The following is a 20,246-nucleotide window of genomic DNA, read 5'->3' on the forward strand; positions in this document are numbered from 1 at the left end:
AAAACTCTATAATTGATCTAGCTTAAGTTTTATAAGCTCTAATTAGAAATACAAGGTTTCCAGAAAAAAGAGCTTCGCAAAATTAAGTTTACAACTCTTAATGCTTTTTTAGCAACGCTGATACAGTGAGCTTTGAAGCATAAATCATGAGTGATAAGAACACCTAAGTCCTTGACAAAGTGAGCGTAATCTTCTAGATTAATGCCATCTAGCTTATACTTGATATTCTGATTATATTTACCAATAAACACAGAGCATTTATTAATCAAAATTTGAAGTTGTCAAAGAGATGACCATTCGGACACATAGTCGAGATCGCCTTGCAAAAAGCAACATAATTATCTGTAGAATTGAATAATTTTATATCATCGGCAAAAAGAACACAATTGCTTTTAAGTTGATCACATAAATCGTTGATATACAGCAAAAAAAAAAGAAAGATGTTGGCATTTCTTACGTTGCAGTGAGAACACTTTCTACCATATTCTGCCCTTCTTGTTGGCTGTTCATGAAGTCAACCAGAATCCTTGGCTCTTACCCAACATCACCCTGGGATACAACATCTATCAGAACTTTTTCAGTGCAAGAATGACATATGAGGCCATGCTGGACGTGCTATCTACAGGACAGGAGAACGTCCCAAACTACAGGTGTGGAAGTCAAAAATATCTGCTGGCAGTTCTTGAAGAGATGGATTCTGAACTCTTTGATCATATATCTAATGTCATGAGCATCTATAAAATTCCACAGGTATAAAGGCAAATGGAATTAATTCCAAGTTATAAATTGTTCAGATGTCCCTATAAGGCAGCACTTGTACATATCTCTCCAAATAAATTGAAAGTCAGAGAGTCAATATTAGAAGAGCTGAAAGAATTTTTAAATCACAAAGTATGTGAAGTATGTGTTTGTGTGTGTGTTTGTGCATACATATGTAGTTATGTAGTTCCTGTGATCAGTTCGCCTCACCCACCAGCACCTGCCTTATCCTGTCCTAAATTTCTGCATTTTTCAGCTCAGCTGATTAACGCAGCACAGAGGATTTTTGTGACTCAGGTGTTTTACCTACTGGGGTTTCCCTAGAAGGTGAGCTACAGAGCTTGAAATTGGTGTATTTTGAACACTGCACATGCATGCAAAGCACATGCTCACAGAACAGTTTGTTAAACTGGTTGCAGCTCCCCACTGTATGTTCACACATAGACACGTATTATATCTATATATTTCCTTCATGGATTACTGCCTTGATGTGATGAAGGGGCTTCAACAGCTTAATGAAGCTCTGAGCTGTGCCGTGAATGGCCACCCAAGACAGACAGGTCATAACAGAGAGAGCAGACAAAATGTGATCAACTAGAGAAGGAAATTGCAACACTCCAGTATCTTTGCCATGAAAACCTCATGGACCATAACAAAAGGCAAAAAGATATGACTCTGGAAGATGAGCCCTTCACGTCAGAAGGTGTCCAATATGCTACTGGGGAAGAGCAGAGGACTAATTCTAGTAGTGCCAGAAAGAGTGAAGCGGTTGGGTCAAAGCTGAAGGGATGTTCAGCTGTGGATGTATCTGGTGGTGAAAGGAAAGCAATGCTGTAAAGATCTATACTCCATAGGAACCTGGAATGTAAGATCCATGGATCAAGGCAAGCTGGATGTGGTCAAATAAGAAATGACAAAACTAAACATCAACATCTTAGAATCAGCGAACTAAAATGGACATGAATGGGTAAATTTAATTCAGATGATCAACAGGTATACTACTGTGTGCAAGAATCCCTCAGTAGAAATGGAGTAGCCATTATAGTCAATAAAAGGGTAGAAAAAGCAATATTGGGATACAATCCACAAAATGACAGAATTATCTCAATTTGAATCCAAGGCAAACCATTAAAGGTCACAGCAGTCCAAGTCTATGTCCAAACCACTGGTGTGAAGAGGATGAAGTTGACCAGTTCTATGAAGCACCACAACACCTTATAGCACCAAAAAATGACATTATGGGGGATTACAATGCTAAACTGGAAAGGCAAAACATAACTGGATTAACAGGAAAGTTTGGCTTTGGAGTAGAAAATGATGCAGGGCAAAGGGTCGAAGAATTTTGTCAAGAATATATGATGGTCATAGCAAACACTCTTCTCCAACAACCCAAGAGATTATTCTACACTTGGACATCACTAGATGGTCAAAACAGAAATCAGATTGATTATGTGCTTTGCAGCCAAAGATGGAGAAGCGCTATACAGACATTAAACATAAGACCAGTAGCTGACTGTGGCTCAGATCATGAGCTTCTTGTTGCAAAATGTAGGCTTGAAATGAAGAAGATAGGGAAAAACACAAAGCTGCTCAGGTATGAACCAAAACATATCCCTTATAAATATACAGTAGAGGTGACAAATAGATTAAAAAATTAGATCTGATTTCTTAGATCTAGGGATGGAGGTTCCCAACATTGTACAGGGGGCAGCAATTAAAACCCTCCAATAGAAAAAGAAATGCAGGAAAGCAAAATGATTGTCTGAGGAAGCTTTACAAATAGCTGAAGAAAGGAAGCGAAAGGCAAGGGAGAAATGGGAAGATACACCCAACTGAAAGCAGAATTCCAGAGAATAGCTAGAAGTGACAAGAAAGCCTTCTTAAATGAACATTGCAAAGAAATAGGAAAAAACCCAATAAAATAGTGAGGACCAGAGATCTCTTCAAGAAAGTTGGAAATATGAAGGGAACATTTCATACAAAGATGTGCATGATAAAGGACCAAAATGGCAGGGACCCAACAGAGGCAGAAAAGGTTAAGAAGAGGTTGCAAAATTACACAGCAGAATTATACGAGAATGAGCTTAACATCCCTGATAACCACAATAGGATGATCACTGACCTCGAGCCAGACATTTTAGGGTGTGAAGTCAAAAGGATCTTAGGAAGTCTGAGCAACAACAAAGCTACTGGAGGTGATAGTATTCCAGCTGAACTATTCAAAATCTTAAAAGATGATGCAGTAAAAGTGCTACACTCATTCTGTCAGCAAATTTGGAAAACTCAACAGTGGCCATAGGATTGGAAATGGTCAGTTTACATTCCAATCACAAAGAAGGGCAACACCAAGGAATGTTCAAACAACTGCACCATTGCACTCATTTCACATGCTAGCAAAGTAAAGGCAGGATTTCAAAGAGGCAGAGGAACTAGAGATCAAATTGCCAACATAGGCTGGATCATGGAGGAAGCTTGGGAGTTCCAGAAAAAACATCTACTTCTGTTTCCTTCACTATGCTAAAGTCTTTGATTGTGTGGATCACAAGAAACTGTGGCAAGTTCTTAAAGAAATGGGAGTACCAGACCATCTTATTTGTCTCTTGAGAAGCAACAGTGAGAACCGGACACGGAACCACTGATTGGTTCAAAATTAAGAAAAGAGTTCAGCAAGGCTGCATATAGTCGCCCTGCCTATTTAACTTATATGCAGGAAACAGCAGAGGTGGATTTCTGCCAGTTCACCTCAGATCAGGTGAACTGGTAGCGGTGGTGGCTGCCTATATGCTTCCCCACTCCCAAACACACATCCTGCCCTGGGTCTCCACAGGAACAATATTAAACAATTTCATCACTGGGGTTTTTTAAAAAGAGACTGAACAGTCATTTGTCTGAAATGGTATTGGGTCTCCTGCTTGAGGACTAAATCAGGGGTGTCACTCGGATTTCATTGAGGGCTGCATCAGGGTAGTGTTTGACCTTAGAGGGAGGTATGGACAAGGTGAATGTGGCCAGCATGATGTCACTTTGGCGCCTACGGTAGCGCAAATGCTCTGCCAGCAAAAATGGGCTTCCAAGCTCCATTTTCAGCTGAGACAGCTTCCAGCAATCCTCTACCAGTAAAAACAGAGCTCAATGGGGGGGGGGCATGCTCTAGCTCCCTTTTTGCTAGCAGAGGCACCGTGAGCTATTTTCAGCGCAGACCCATGGGCCATGTCTAAGCACCCTGCAGGCCGGATCTGGGCCTTGAGTTTGATACCCCTGGTCTAAGGTCTCCTGCTTGCCTAGAAGACTCCCCAGCTCTATTCTGATTGACTAATGGACTGAGTGAATGGGTGAGTTATAATGTGAGCTGAAGGGTGTTCTATGATAAGGTGACCAGACGTCCCGATTTTCACGGGACAGTCACGATTTTGCACAATTTGTCCCATGTCCCGGGGCGTTCTTAAAAAGTCCCGATTTTTGTGACTGGACCTGGAAGTAAGCCTGCCTGCCCCCAGCCCTGTATACTCGTCCTGGCCGGACGCCTGCCGCCACCAAAGGACCTTCCCGGAGTTGCTTTTCTGAGCAACGAGGGGACAGAAGGGACAAAGTACTGTCCGTTTTCCCCGTGCCACGAGGGCAGCAGGAAGACTAGGACAGGGATCTCCTCTCAGCTCCAGCCTGGGAGAGAAGCAGCAGAGAAAGGTAAACCAGCATTTTATATTTTATTTGCTTTATTTGCTTTCGGCCTGAGCGGGGCGGGGAAGACACCTTGCCAGAGGCTGCTGGAGAACTCTTTCCGAAGAGAGGGTTTGGGAACTGGGTGGGCAAGATTGGAGTGGACAGGCGGGGAGCGCACTTGCTCCCCTTTCCCATGGCCCGCCTTTCCCCACGGAGCCTGTGGACGCGGCTGCTGGCTGTGCAGGTGGCCTGGAGGGAAGCCCCAAACCTCCTGGCGTGGACCTGGCATTGGAGATCCGCGTTTCCAAAGTGTAGTCATCAGTGGGAAGCCTTTACCGGCCTGATGCCAGCTCTGAAGTTGCTTTCCTTTCTATTAAAGCCCCCACTCAGCAAAGCAAGTCCAGGGAAGTCCTTTGCGCCTGCTAGAAAAGGTCTGCCACGAACTGGGAAGCTGACGCACCCCCCTCCTCTCTTCCCCCCCTCCGCAACCCCGGATACCCTCTGCCGCTGCGCCTGAAGCATGGGAGCACTCACCAGCCGGCAGAACGCCGGAGTGGAAGAGGTGGATGTCCCGTCCAATTCCCTCTACAGATACCCCCCAAAATCTGGTAAGACCGAGTGAGCGGGGGGTGGGGGGAATATGTGAGAGGTTTGCGGGGAGTCCCACTTGGCAGGGCTTTGCGCGCGCTCCGTACTCTGAGTTGAGAGAATGGTGAGCAGCGACTGCAACTCCAGAGCTTGGCTAGGCGAGAGCTTTAAGGTGAGCGGCGGGACGGACACTTGCTGTCAATCCCCCCCCTTGTGCCTTTTCGCAGCCGTCCTGTCGTTCTCCCGCCGTGGGGCTGCTCCTGTGACGGGGTCCCCCCCCAGTGGCTGCAAAGGAGTTTCCCGAGAGTTTTAGAGGGTCAGGAGTACGACCCTCATTGCAACGTTGCCCTTTGCAAGCTCCGGCTGCTTGGGAGGGTGGTTATTTATTTATTTTTTCTTCTCGCTTCCTCTTTCTCGCCAGCGTGCAAGGATTGCGGTGGCAGATCGGATGGAAATAGTGACATTTGTGGCATCGCACTTGGGGTTAAAAGCTGCTTTTTGTTCGCGGCAGCAACTGCTCTTTGAGAATTCTTGCTTGAAAAAACAGGACTCCTTCGCGCCATCCTGAATTGACGTCCATCTCCCTCCACCCCTAATTAAAAAGCCCCTGGTAAATTCTTGTCTGTCCTGTGCCATTTGGCATGCCTGCCTGTTTAGTTGTTACTGCGCTGATTGCATTCTAAAATACCCCATCAATCTTCCAATGTAACATTTAATCATCCCCGCTGCTAATGAGAGTTCGCCCCTTCGCCCGCCAAGCTGGAGTTGGCGATGGGACGCACGGGGTCGGTCAGTGGCTCGCTCGCTCCTCCCACCACGGCGCCAGCAGCAATGGGACATGCTCGGGGAAGGGAGAACCAGAGCCACCTACCCAGATTTGCGCTCCAGCCGCCACCACCGCTTCTGCTGCTGCTGCAGCCACCAGAGTCTCCTTCCCCTCCACCGCCTGCATGGGGTGGGGAGTGAGCACACAAAAGGAGGAAAAGGAAATGGCGACAGCTCCAGGACCCAGTGACCTGCGGTAGCGCTGGAGGAACTGGCCAGAGGTTGGGATGGAAAGGATTTCTTCACCTCCGTCCCACCCTCCGGTGGCTTAAAGGGGCAGGACCCGGTTACCAGGCAGCCGGCGCTGCAGTGGCAACCACTTTACCATGGGCTTTGTTACAGACTCCTCCAAAGGGCTGTCACCTGAGGCCACCTCACCTCATTTCCTCTGGCCCGCCAGGTTGCAGAAAAATGAGCAGTTTGATTCTCCGCTCTCATTTTCCTCAGCCTCCACGCTATTGGTGTGTGTGTGGGGGGGGGGGTTAAACCATCACCTTGTGCCAGAATTGATAGGAAATAAAAGGCTGAATTGTTTTTAGCCTACTTACCTCCCCAATATACAAAAGATCACTTGGAGTTAAGTAAGACCTTTAAATGATATTTGCTTCAAAACGCTTAAGAAACTTGTTTTCCCTACCTTTCAGGGAAGGCTTGGTGTTTAACTAGTTCTAATCCATCTCAGTAACAGATGATATTTCTTCAGGCAACCGGCAAACTATGATTTAGGTTTAAGGATTGGATTCTGAAACGTTTTGCTAAGATGGCATATCTGCCAAATCAAGGAACAAAATCATGCCCCCTAATCCCAAGAGGTTATCTTTTAGACTCAAGGTACTTTTCTCCTCTTGAAAATGCTTGTTTAATTGCTTTTTGCGCTTATCTATACGTAGGTGTGATAAGTTAATGAGTTTTATTTATTTATTAAATTTATTTGCCACTCATCTTACTATCCAAAGTGATACTGAGAAGTTTACAATATAATAAAACAGCAATATAAAACCATTAAAATTAACAGGAACTTAGATAAAATTAGGAACCCAGTATATGAGTGACAATAGGTGGAAATTTCACTTTTACAATGCTATATGTATATGATATACTGTGTACACACACACACACAAACACACACGATTGTAAGTCAATTTGAATTCAATATGGAATTGTATCCACCTAATTGCTTTATATTAACATGAAGTAGGGTTGTGGGGAGTCAGAATAGTCAAGATGCTGGTTTCAGCCTAAAATTGAAAACTATCTTTTTTTATCTCCTATTGCAGATGTCCCCATCTTGAAGGCTGGGATATATGTTACAAGGGCTGATCAGACTAATGGTTATGGGGATATATGGTTACAGGTTTTTTGTTTAGAACAGTACAGGTAGTCCTTGACTTACAACAGTTCATTTAATGACTAATCAATTTACAATAGCACTAAAAAAGTGACTTAGGACCAGTGGTGAATCTTACAGGTTCACAAATGTGAGCATGCACACATGAACAATTTGTCCCGCGTCCCAATTTTTAAAATTTTTTAAATCAAGAACGCCCCCACTCCCGTCAATGGTGTCCCTCTTTACCAATGTTAAAATCTGGTCACCTTACTCTATCAGGAACACCCATGAACCTTACCCACAGATAATTCAGAGCTCCCTGGTTTCAAAAGGAGCACACAAGGCAAAAATACAGGACATCAAGCGAACTAGCAAAGTTCATGAAGTTATTGTTTGAAACTTCTCTCAGCCGTGGGGAAAGGCCTTTAGATTTACCATCTGACTTTTATCATTAAAACTAGCACAAACTACCAATACCTTCTTTTTTATCTTTAGATCAACTACAGTGTCATCAACCAGATGGCTGAGCAAAATCATCATTTGCCTTTTTCATATCGGTTGACCCCAAATCAAGAACCTCCTTACTCAGCCATTGTCCAGCTTCTTCTGCATTTCCAATGGACGTGGATCGGCCTCCTTTCTCAGGACAATGAAAAAGGAGAAAAATTCAAAAGATGTTTGGAAGTTTTATCTCTAAAAAATGGGATTTGCATTGTGCTCTCAGGAACCGTCCCAGAAGCAAATATGCAGACAAGTGCTGGGGATCCTGTCCTCCAAGAGAAAAGGAAAATGTTCATTTCTCTTATGAAGAGTCAAATAAAAATTATAGTATGCCAACTGGACTTTCAAGCCTCAGGAACATTAGCAGCAACAATACAAACATTTGATATGACTAATACATCCACTGTGGGAAGGGTGTGGATTGCAACAACTTTGACAGCTTTAAGTGTAAATATTTTTGACCTCTGGATTGATCTTCAAAATAAACATGCTTTGTTTTCCTTCCTCATCCAGAGAAAGAGAAGGACTCAGCATTATGACTATAAATCTTATGAATCTATGGTCATATCATATGGAAAGGAAGCATTCCAATGTTCCTATTCAAGTCCTCTGTTAGCTAAGAAAGTTTGGAAAAAATGCAGAGAAAAAGAGAACTGGGAATTCCCACCCCATGATGTGATTGCAAGAATCCTGTCTCAGGATTCCGCCAGTATTTCCCAAATAATTCAAGTTGTGGCCTGGGTCCTCAATGCTGCGTCTTCCTCCCAACAGAGTAAGAGGAGAATGCGGGCTGGATACCATCAATCATCCCATATTGTACAGCCATGGCAGGTAAGTCTTCTCCTTTGAGATCCAATTGATTCTCTATTTCCAATTCCGCAATATGGGCATTGTCAGCATTCCAAGTATCATGTAGAATTAAATCAGAGTCCAAGGGGACAGTAGGACAGGGATGGTAGGCATGCTTGTGCGCTTATGTATGCCCCCTTTATGGACCTCTTAGGAATGGGGTAAGTTCCATAGTAGACAGTTTAATGTTGAAGGTGTGAAGGTCTGAGGATGTAACAACGGAGTGGGGTAGAGCATTCCAGGTGGTGACAACTCTGTTGCTGAAGTTGTATTTTCTGCAATTGAGTTTGGAGCGATTTACCTCGAGTTTGTATCGATTGCTTGCCTGTGTATTGTTGAGGTTCAAGCTGAAGATGTTGTTGACAGGTAAGATGTTGTAGCCAACAATTTTGTCTACTATGCTTATTTCTGGCTGCTGCTGGTGCAGTTCCAGATTATCCAAGGTCAAAATTTCAAGGCTATTCTAGGGATTCTCTTTTGTGTAGAGGAGTAGAGTTGTCTTCTCATGAAATACCTCTGGACCTGCTCAATCGTATTAATGTCTGATTTAGAGTGTGGATTCCAGGCAGATGAGCTGTATTTGAGAATTAGTCTGGCAAACGTTTTGTATTCCCTAGTTTGCAGTACAATGTTACCGGAGAAGAAGCTTCACAAAATTAGATTAACAACTCTTAATACCTTTTAGCAATAATGTTACAGTGAGCTCTGGGGCTTAGATCATTTGAGATGAGTTGTCCTTGGTGCTTGATGGAGTGAGAGTCGTCTATGAGGTCCTTTTCACCCAACATGTAACTTTATAGGGCGAGATTGACCATGTGACATAGGGTTTTTTTTGAAAAAGATTTGTAAATTCCTGGGGAATAACTGAAAAAAACTTTCCATGAAATACTGAATCAATGCTTCAGATGGCAGTGGTGGTTTGAAGAGGTTGAATTATTCAGAGTATCTCCAATCCAGAATAATAGCAAGAACCACATTGAATAAAGGCTCAAATTGTCATGGTTTTTTCTATGTTTCTGCAGCTTCATAGGTTCCTGAGAAACTTCCAACATCATAATATTTCCAGAGATTGGATTTCTTTGGAAGAAAGTGGAATTCCTGTTGGTGGCTTTGATATCATGCAGTGGACATCACTTTTGAACAAATCAGATGTGGGGGTGAAAATTGGGAATGTAGAAAAACAAGCCTCCTTGGAAGTGAAGATTTCTGTCAATCAAAGTGCCATCCAATGGCCAACATTATTTAACAAAGTAGTTGGGATTTTGCTCTTCTGTTTACTTCCATATGTGGAATTATTTCTGCTCAATAAGAAATAATACTTATTGAGGACAAATAACTTCCAAATAAGAGAACTTAAAGACTCAATAATTTATTAGATATTGTCAGAGTTTGTTGCACAAATTCATATCTAGAAACCACAAACAGATAACCGATTCAGCTGGATTCATTAATTTCTTTATATATGTGAGAATTGATGAATAAATGTACAATACCAACAGGTGGTTCTTCCAAGTAAACACAAGGCAGGAGAGTTACAGCCAAACACAATTAGTTAGTTTAATATTAAGCAGCAGGCTGCTTAATATTGCTAAGCCATGCCCAGATTTCTTACTTAGGTTTACTTGCTTACTATAAGGATACAAATTCAGCAATTGCAGGAAGGTTCCACACCCATTTGCACTATTCAAGTGACCCTGATGGTGGAGATAAATTCCAAGTGCCCATAACAACTTTTAGAAACCACCAGATGACTGTAAGGAATATAAATCCTTCAATACTCCACCATTCAGTCAGAACAGAAAAAGCACCTGGAACTGAGAAGCATGGGAAAACAAAGATTAGTTTTATGTTTGTGTGTGTGTATGTGTCTGTGTGTGTGTGTGTGTTTTGGGATCTACAATGAAGATTGATAGAGAAAGAGAATGGCCTTTCCTTTGCCCCTTGCATGTAGAGTAATTAAAGTTAATGCCACTACTTCTTGACTGGTTTTGCTCAATGTGCTCCTGGGCTTCTGGAAGCATTTGATTTCAGTAAACCCTTCTAAATCATACATTGCCCTGAAAAAATCTTTCTATTCATGTTTAGATGGTGCCTTATTCAAGATGTACAGAAAGTTGCTCCGCAGGTTACACCAAGCTTGTGAGAGAGGGAGCCCCAGTTTGCTGCTACGACTGTTCTCTGTGTATGGAAGGAACATACTCTGTGGAAGAAGGTACAGTCAGTGGCTCCAAAAATAATTTAAACAATCAGGATATAATAAATATTCTCTATTGTTTTGGGGAAATATTGGATAAAGAAGCAAGAAAAACATCAACTTTCTTAAAGCATTCTCAAACCTTTCAAAGATTTTGTGTGATAATGTGAGCATTTGACTTGTTACTTTCTTGTTTGGTTTTAGGAAAGAGGATAATATTTGAGAGCTGATAATCACATTCATCTTCAGCCTTTAAAAATAGTGTTGATAATTTTAACTGATGTTGTATATTGTGGATATCCCTGAGCAGAAATATTATGTTATTCCTTGAAAATGAAGTAATTTATTTCTGATGTGGTCTTCATGCTGCTACAGTCGCAGAAACAGATACATGGTAACCAATTTTTTCCAGATGCAGCCCATTGTGAAAAGTGTCCAGATGACCAGTATTCCAATAAGAAGCGAGATCAGTGTGTCCCCAAAACTATAATCTTCTTATCCTTTGAAGAATTGTTGGGATTCATCCTGGCTTTCTTTGCTATTGCTTTGTCCCTAACTACCGCCTTAATTCTGGGAATCTTCATTAAATACCGAGAAACTCCCATAGTCAAAGCTAACAACCGGGACCTCACCTACACTCTTCTGATCTCCCTCTTGCTTGCTTTCTTGACCCCCCTTCTGTTTATTGGTCACCCCAACAAAGTGACTTGCCTTCTTCGGCAAGTCACATTCAGTTTCGTTTTCTCAGTTGCCGTCTCTTCCTTGCTGGCAAAGACGATTATGGTGATAGTTGCATTTTTGGCCACGAAGCCAGGCAGCGGGATGAGGAAATGGCTGGGCAAGGGTCTGCCCAACTCTATTGTTTTATCCAGCTCCGGTATTCAATTATGCATCTGTATCATGTGGCTTGCAATCTTTGCCCCATTCCCAGATTCTGACTTTCATTCCCAACCAGGACAGATCCTGCTGAAATGCAATGAAGGCTCTGTCACCATGTTCTCCTCTGCCCTTGGCTACATGGGTTTCCTGGCTGCCATTTGCTTCTTTGTGGCATTTCTGGCTCGAAAGCTGCCTGGTTCCTTCAATGAAGCTAAACTGATCACCTTCAGCATGTTGGTTTTTTGCAGTGTTTGGATCTCCTTTGTCCCCACCTATTTGAGCACCAAGGGGAAATATATGGTGGCTGTGCAGATCTTCTCCATCCTGGCATCCAGCTTGGGTTTACTGGGCTGTATCTTTATCCCCAAATGCTACATTATTATCCTGAGACCTGCCCTGAACACCAAAGAATATCTGATGATGAAAACTCACTAAGGCTCCTTATACTGGGTTTTATTTTTGTTCAGTTTACATCCAGCATTAAATCACATAGTTTGAAGTAATGTTTTATGTGTTGTTGCTTATCTTTCTTCATTCCATATGAATTTTGAATTATAATAATTGAGTAAAAAGCTGCTTAAACAACTCAAACTATTTGAAATAACCATATCCTTCAATTGTCATAATCTGAATTCATATTAAATTATAACAATCATCAATGACCTTAATAGATTTTCTAAAACCAGGCCAGATAAACTGTTACCAGAGAGGTTCTGATAAGGCTTTATATTAAGTCAAAAACTATGGCTAATAATGGTGTGTGGTTTTTGTTACTATGTATTGGTGTGCTGGTGTTGTATATTATTTTCTTTGATGACTTTGTTTCAAAAATAGTTAATTTCAAATACTGTATATATTTGATTGATCTCTTCTTGCTGGATAATGTTAGAACACTCATAGTTAGATAAATGAGATAGATAAGTACATGGGAGATATCAGGAAAGAGAAACTGTGAAAGTGGGACTCAAAAAAAAGGGGTGGAGCAGAATTTTTCCTTCATGACAATAGCGGCAACTAAGCTTTCAGAGCTATTGACATATCTGGAAAAGATTAACACAGCAACTGTAAAAACAAAATGGAGACTGAGCTAGAAAAAAGTCTAGACTATGTTTTTTGAAAGAACTTTAAAAAAACAAAGACTGCTAGGAATATGCTTCCTATTATTGTTGTTGGACTGATGTCTGATTTAATACACTTAAGGAGAAGCCTTCCAGAATTTAAAAAAGAAGAAGGTCACCATCTGTACTGAACAGAAAAGTACATACAGAAGGGAAGTGACTGATGCAATATTTATAAGTACTCCATAAAGACTCTTGTGATATTCAGAGAGGACATTAACCAATTTGAATGAGGAAAAGTGAAAAAAGAAGAGAAATATTCTTGGTGAACTTAGAAACTATACATCTATCTAGATATTATTTTGGGGCAAAGCTTAGGGAGCTGGTGGGTTTTGGGGCCTCAATGGATTATGAACTTTAATTTGCAAAAAGACTCCCAAAGGACTACAATAGTAACAGTGTGGATAAATTTAATGTGGACTATAAATTTGACTGCTGAAGGAAGAAGAAATGGAGAAAGCGCTTACCCTTAAGATATATGAGTAATTGATTATTAATGATTAATACTTAATTATTAACTTTGAAATCTAATGTATGTATGTATGTGAGATTGTGGGCTTAAAGTTGCCAAGGTTGCTTTGCTGGCTATGGAATTCTGGGAGTTGAAATACAAAAGTCTTAATTCTGCAAACTTTAAACTGAAACCTGCTTTAAATTGAAAAACTCAAAAGGAAGTTTGCAAAGTGACATTCAGCAGTTTGTTTCTGAGTCAACTGATCAGCAAACTGGATAAAAGGTAGGATTCTTATATGGTTCTATGTTTTTGAAGTTTAGGGGTTTGTGCAATATGGGCTTTGCATTTTTAAAAGACTCATTATCTCATTATCTGTCTGGCAGGCATGTGGAATGAGCCTTTCTAGGAGTAATATTTTATTTGGGGGGGGGAGTTGTTGGTTGTTTCCCACAGAAGGAAGGGAAAAAGAAAGAAAGAAAAACAGCACAGCAATTTAGGGCTAGAATCTACTCAGAGGTCATCTAGTCCAACCACCTGCTGCAGCAGGAAACCTTACATTGTCAGGATTATTTTGGTGCCTCTAACAGACAGGAAAATTGCCAGAAAGGAGAAGGAGTTGACTAGCACAAGGTTGCCATGCGGAAGAAGGCAGAGATAGTCCTTGACATATGACTACAATTGAGCCCAAAATATACAAACTATACAAGAAGGCAAACATTGCCAAAGGAGATGCATGTGAGATTTATCAAGAAATGCTGAGGGATGAAATATACAAAAGAACTAGAGATGAGCCTATGAAGTACAAAGGGAGAGAAATTCTGATCTTAAAACAAATACCTAGGAGAGTTAGAGAGGAGAGAAGAGCAGAAGAGACAGTATCAATTATTGACAGCACAACTTATTAAATATAATGTAATGTTCAATTGGCTGATACTATAAGGAATTCTGGTTACCTGGCAAGACAAAAAAATTAAGGTGGATACCTTGGATAAATTGCATGAATTTCAAGCAGAAGAAAAGCTTTAGACCAAGAAGAAAGAGTGAGGGTGGGAAAAGGAGCGGGCAGAATGAGAAGGTGAAAGAACAAAAGGACAGAAAGGGTAGAAAGAGATAAGACCAAAGAGAAGTGTAAGAGCTATATATAAGTGAAAAGAAGCCTGAAAAGAAAAAGCCTGAGAAAAATGGATCAATGGGCAACCCAGAAGTCTGTTCCCAAACTTCCATTTTACACATTGTGTGGTTTTTCTCCCTCTGGAGGCTTCAAAAGGCTTCCCTGAAGCCTCATGGGCGAAAAACAGACAAATGGACAACCCGGAAGTCCATTCCCAAACTTCCGATTTATACAGTTTTTCTCCCTCTGGGAGCATCCCTCTTTATTGGTCAGGAAAATGAAAATGGCCTGTCTCCTTCAATAAACCATTTTCAGTGTTGTTTTTTCAGTTGCCGTGTCTTCCTTGCTGACCAAGGCTGTAATGGTGGTAGTGGTGGCCTTCCAAAGTACCAAGTCCATTGTAGTAATAATTGTGGGTATGATTTTGTCATGGCACGCATTGTTTTCTATCAGTTTCGGGTGACACCTGTCTTCAAACCTGGTGGAAGTCTCACAGCACAGGGATCACCAATGGGTTTTGTCAGGACCCACAGCTGGCCCATATCTTTGGAGTCCATACTTGGAGTCTACATCTTTGGAATCAGAGCTTAATGTTCCTCCTTGAAGCAACTGATTCTCCAGGCAATATATGTAACTAATTAACTTATACTCCATTAAATAGTTTTAGAGGGTGCAATGGAGAAAGGTCTCAGATGCAAATTTAGCAGAAGAACTCATACCTGCACATACATAGCAATGGCCCTGGGCTCAGCTCCTCAGATTTTATTTAGCCCTTCACCCTCAGCCATTGTGGTATTGTACTGCTATAGCATCATCTCTTGGTTCCCTATTAGATCACCTATGTAAGAGACAGCAAATATCACCACTTCATAAAGAAGTCTGTAACAAGGGAATTTTCATATTAATGCCCCAGGAAACTTTGACCAGATCTTCTTTGTAACCATGAAGACCGATAAGCTTCCACATTCTGAAAGATATAAGACATTTAACAGGTAGCTCCAATAGATTATTCAATATATCATGATCTGGAGTATAGAACCCACAGGTGGGTTTCACATAAATTTAGCACCGGTTCACCCCATGTGTGCATGCTCGCTTTGTGAGCAGGTGCACGTTCCACACATGTGCACGATGTTCCATGCATGTGCTTTCCTCACACACATGGCTTAAAAATTGTGGCTAAATAAGATAGCATAGAGACAGGTGTGTGAGCAGGGCGGGGGTGGGGCAACCCAAAGGTCACCATTAAAGGTTTGCCTAAACCGGTCTGACCCAGCTGAATACCACCTCTGATCTAACCATTGAGAAAGATGGCTTCTTCCACACCAGACAGAATAAGAAGGAAATATAGTGGCTCATTGTCTAATTTAAGAATATTGAACTGTTTTTCCACATTTGAAGCTTTAGAATCACAAGAATAAGTTTTCAGACTAAGAAAACAATCAAACTTCCCTGAATTGTTTCTTTCTTGATTCTCAAATTAGGATTATTCTCCTGAGTCAAACAAAACTCTTTTCTTCAACTGTACACTTTTGTGGCAATGCTCATTCCCAATTCCCCTTCTAATTTTTATAAGCATGTATTATTTATTCTCCTTTGGAATTTCCACCACCACAATTAGTTGCCAATCAATGTGATGACAAATGGGATAGACAGCACCTGATTTGTAACAGCCTCCTTCTGTGATGAGAGCAGAGGTTGGGATGAAGCTGGGAAAATACTGTGGCAATCTGAAATTGCAGATAAAACTTCCAAATCTGGAAGCAAACTGGAACTTCTTCACTGTAATTGTAGACTCTGAGATTTAACTATGTGCTGAAGAAAGAACAATAGGAAGGATCTCTTGCAGTGTATATCAAATGTTGTTGCTGATGCATATACAGTTCTTTCTGCTTCAGTTTCTGTCTCAAATTCCCTGTGCCAGTATGCTGGTGAAATGCTCATTTAAGGTTATAATAGAAGAAAAGGAATGGTTCCATTACTACAAACCAGGAGACTACTGGATTACTGGGCTAATTTCTGGAATTGTAGCTCGATTGCACCAATTTTCGTTCTCAAAACCTCCAACCCACAAACTCGAAAGGTAATTTTCTGCATTCCAGGATTCTGGTGATTGAATTTACCGGCTCCAATGTCTTTTCGATTAATGATTTCATTTCTCCTATTCTCACCTTGAGAAAGGCAAATTCATTATTGCTTCTCCCAATTTCCTTTAGAGGAAAGGCTCCGGGGGAACATGAGGATTTTGTAAAAGTTCCTTTTAAGTTCTTCAACAAGTGTCACGTGAAAACTGGGTACTGCCAACACTGTCCCAAAATGGCATTTGTGTGGATGGGGTTCTGTCTGTTTTCAAAATGATTACATTGGTACTGTTGAGAGTCAGCAACTTATTTATTCATATTTATTTTATTTATTTATGAACAATAGTTCAATGTTAACTCTCAATAAAATGATTGAATGAATACATTAGAACAGAGGGAGATCTCTTGTATTTTCTCCCCACTGTTTCTTTCCCTTCCTTACATTTACTTTATTATTCCTGCCACCCTCTCCAGTCCTTCTTTCCACCCTTTAGCACGTTTGCCACTTTCATCTCATAGAAATTTCAAAAATGTCTCTCCATTGCAAAGTCCAAATAAATTGAATACCTTAACTGAATAATGAGTACCTGATTATCTTTTTGGCTTTGCATCATATAGATATAAAGCTATAGTCAATATAACATGCTTTCATTAAAATTCAAAATGAAGATTTATTTATTAGAATTTGTCAAACAAAAAGGAGAACAAGAACAAGAGAATAAAAATACCATGACAGGGACAATAGGCATCTTAGTGCACTTATGATGTAAGGTCCATGGAAGTCAATTTGTTACAGAAAGTGTGAACATTTGTAGCTGAGACAACTGAGTCAGGTAGGGCATTCCAGACATTGACAACTCTATTACAGAAATCATATTTTTTGCAGTCAAGTTTAGATGGATTTACATGGAGTTTAAAGTGGTTGTTCGCAAGCACATTATTGCGATTAAAACAGATAAAGTCATTTACAGGTAAAACATTACCACATATAATTTTGTATGCAATTCCTAGGTTTGATCGTAAGCAACACAGTTCTAAGTTATCCAAGATGAGAATTTTGAGCCTAGTAGCATAAGTAGTTATATTGTATACAGAAGAGTGCAAGAATTTTCTCATGAAACACTTCTGAACCCGCCTGATTGTACTGATGTCAGATATATGGAGGGGATTCCAAACAGTTGAACAATACTCTAAAATTGGTCTAGCATAAGTTTTATAAGCTCTAATTAGCAATACAATGTTTCCAGAACAAAAGCTTCACAAAATAAAGTTTACAACTCTTAACGCTTTTTTAGCAATGTTGTTACAGTAAGCTTTGGAGCATAAATTGTCAGCGATAACTACACTCAGGTCTTTGACAAAGTGAGTGTCATCTGCTAGATCAATTCCACCTACCTTATACTTGACATTCTGATTATATTTACCAATATGTAAGACAGAGCCTTTATTTATCGAAATTTGAAATTGTCAAATAGATCATCATTCAGACACATAGTCAAGATCACTTTGCAAAACAACAGAATTATCTGCTGAATTGAATTATCTTATGTCATCAACAAAAAAACTGCAATTGATTTTAAGTTGGTCACATAAATTGTGGGTATAGAGCAAAAAAAGATGTTGAAATTTCCTACGTTGCAGTGAGAACACTTTCTACCATATTCTGCCCTTCTTGTTGGCTGTTCATGAAGTCAACCGGAATCCTTGGGTCTTACCCAACATCACCCTGGGCTACAACATCTATCAGAACTTTTTCAGTGCAAGAATGACATATGAGGCCATGCTGGATGTGCTGTCTACAGGACAGGAGAACGTCCCAAACTACAGGTGTGGAAGACGAAAGAACGTGCTGGCAGTTCTTGAAGAGATGGATTCTGAACTCTTTGATCATATATCTAATGTGATGAGCATCTATAAAATTCCACAGGTATAAAGGCAAATGGAATCAATCCCAAGTTGTAAATTGTTCAGATTTGCCTAGAAGGCAGCACTTGTACATATTTCTCCAAAAAAATTCTCTAAATAATTTGAAAGTCAGAAAGTAAATATTAGAAGAGGTGAAAGATTTTTTTATTTACAAAGTATGTGGTGTGTGTGTATACTTACATACGTAGTTATGTAGTTCCTGTGATCATTTGGTCTCACCCATCTGCCCCCACCCTATCCTGTTCTAAATTTCTGCATTTTTCAGCTCAGCTGATTCATGCATCACAGAGGATTTCTGTGACTCAACTGTTTTATTTACCGGGGTTGCCCTAGAAGGTAAGCTGTAGAGCTTGAAATTGGTGTATATTGAAATGGCAACCCACCCCACTCCACTATCTTTGCCATGAAAACCCCATGGACCCTACCAAAAAGCAAAAAAGATATGACTCTGGAATATGAGCCCCTCAGGTTGGAAGGTGTCCAATATGCTACTGGAGAAGAGAAGAGGGCTAGCACTAGTAGTGCCAGAAAGAGTGAAGCGGCTGGGTCAAAGGCAAAAGGATGCTCAGCCGTGGATGTATCTGGTGGTGAAAGGAAAATCCAATGCTGTAAACATCAACACTCCATAGTATGTGAAGAGTGTTTGTGTGTGTGCATATGTTTGTAGATACATATGTAATTATATAGTTCCTGTGATCAGTTGCCCCCCCCACCTGCCCCCATCCTATCCTGTCCTACTTTTCTGTATTTTTCAGCTCAGCTGATTCACACAGCACAGTTGGTTTCTATGCCTCAGCTGTTTTAGTTACCGGCACTGCCCAAACGGTAAGCTGTAGAGCTTGAAATTGGTCCATTTTGTACTAGTACTACAGAGTCAGCAGAGGGCTACTACTAGTAACAACAGAAAGAATGAAGTGGCTGGGTCAAAGGCAAAAGGATGCTCCGCTGTGGATGAATCTGGTGATGAAAGGAAAATCCGATGCTGTAAACATCAACACTCCATAGGAAGCTACAATGTAAGATCCATGAATCAAGGCAAGCTGCATGTGGTCAAACAAGAGATGAGAAGACTAAACATCGACATCTTAGGAATTAGTAAACCAAAATGGACATAAATGGGTGAATTTAAATCAGATGACCATCAGGTATACTACTGTGGGCAAGAATCCCTCCGAAGAAATGGAGTAGTCTTCATAGTGAATGAAAGAGTAGGAAAATCAGTAATGGGATACAATCCCCAAAATGACAGAATGATCTCAATTTGAATCCAAGGCAAACCATTCAACATCACATTTGTCCAGGTTTATTCCGCAACCACTGGTGCTAAAGAGTATGAAGTTGACCAGTTCTATGAAGCACTACAGCACCTTATAGAATTAACACCAACAATTGATCTCCTTATCATCATGGGGGATTGGGATGCTAAAGTAGGTAGGTAAAAGACAACTGGACTAACAGGCAAGTTTGGCCTTGGAGTACAAAATGAAGCAGGTCACAGGCTGGTAGAATTCTGTCAAGAATATATGATATTCATAGCAAAAACTCTTTTCCAACAACCCAAGAGATGACTCTACACTTGGACATCACCAGATGGTCAACACAGAAATCAGAATGTGCTCTGCAGATGGAAAAGCCTTATACAGTCAGTAAACTTAAAACCAGTAGCTGACTGTGGCTCAGATCACGAGGTTCTTGTTGCAAAATTTAGGCTTAAATTGAAGAAGATAGGGAAAAACACTAAGCCGCTCAGGTATGAACTTAATCATATCCCTGATGAATATACAGTAGAGATGACAAATAGATTTAAGAAATTAGATTTTATTCCTTAGATCTGTGGATGGAGGTCTACAACATTGTACAAGAGGCAGCAACTAAAACCATCCCAAAGAAAAAGAAATGAAAGAAAGCAAAATGACTGCCTGAGGAAGCTTTACAAATAGCTGAAGAAAGAAGGCAAGCAAAAGGCAAGGG

General features: G+C 40.8%; 2 pseudogenes; both read left to right on the top strand.

Annotated features, from left to right (window-relative positions):
* The first annotated feature begins 1,401 nt into the window (after positions 1 to 1,401).
* Positions 1,402 to 2,958, top strand: LOC116524084 (annotated as a pseudogene).
* Positions 2,959 to 18,717: 15,759 nt separating this feature from the next.
* Positions 18,718 to 20,104, top strand: LOC116524085 (annotated as a pseudogene).
* Positions 20,105 to 20,246: the final 142 nt, after the last annotated feature.

The sequence above is a fragment of the Thamnophis elegans genome, chromosome 2 (assembly GCF_009769535.1).
Source record: "Thamnophis elegans isolate rThaEle1 chromosome 2, rThaEle1.pri, whole genome shotgun sequence".
NCBI lineage: Eukaryota > Metazoa > Chordata > Lepidosauria > Squamata > Colubridae > Thamnophis > Thamnophis elegans.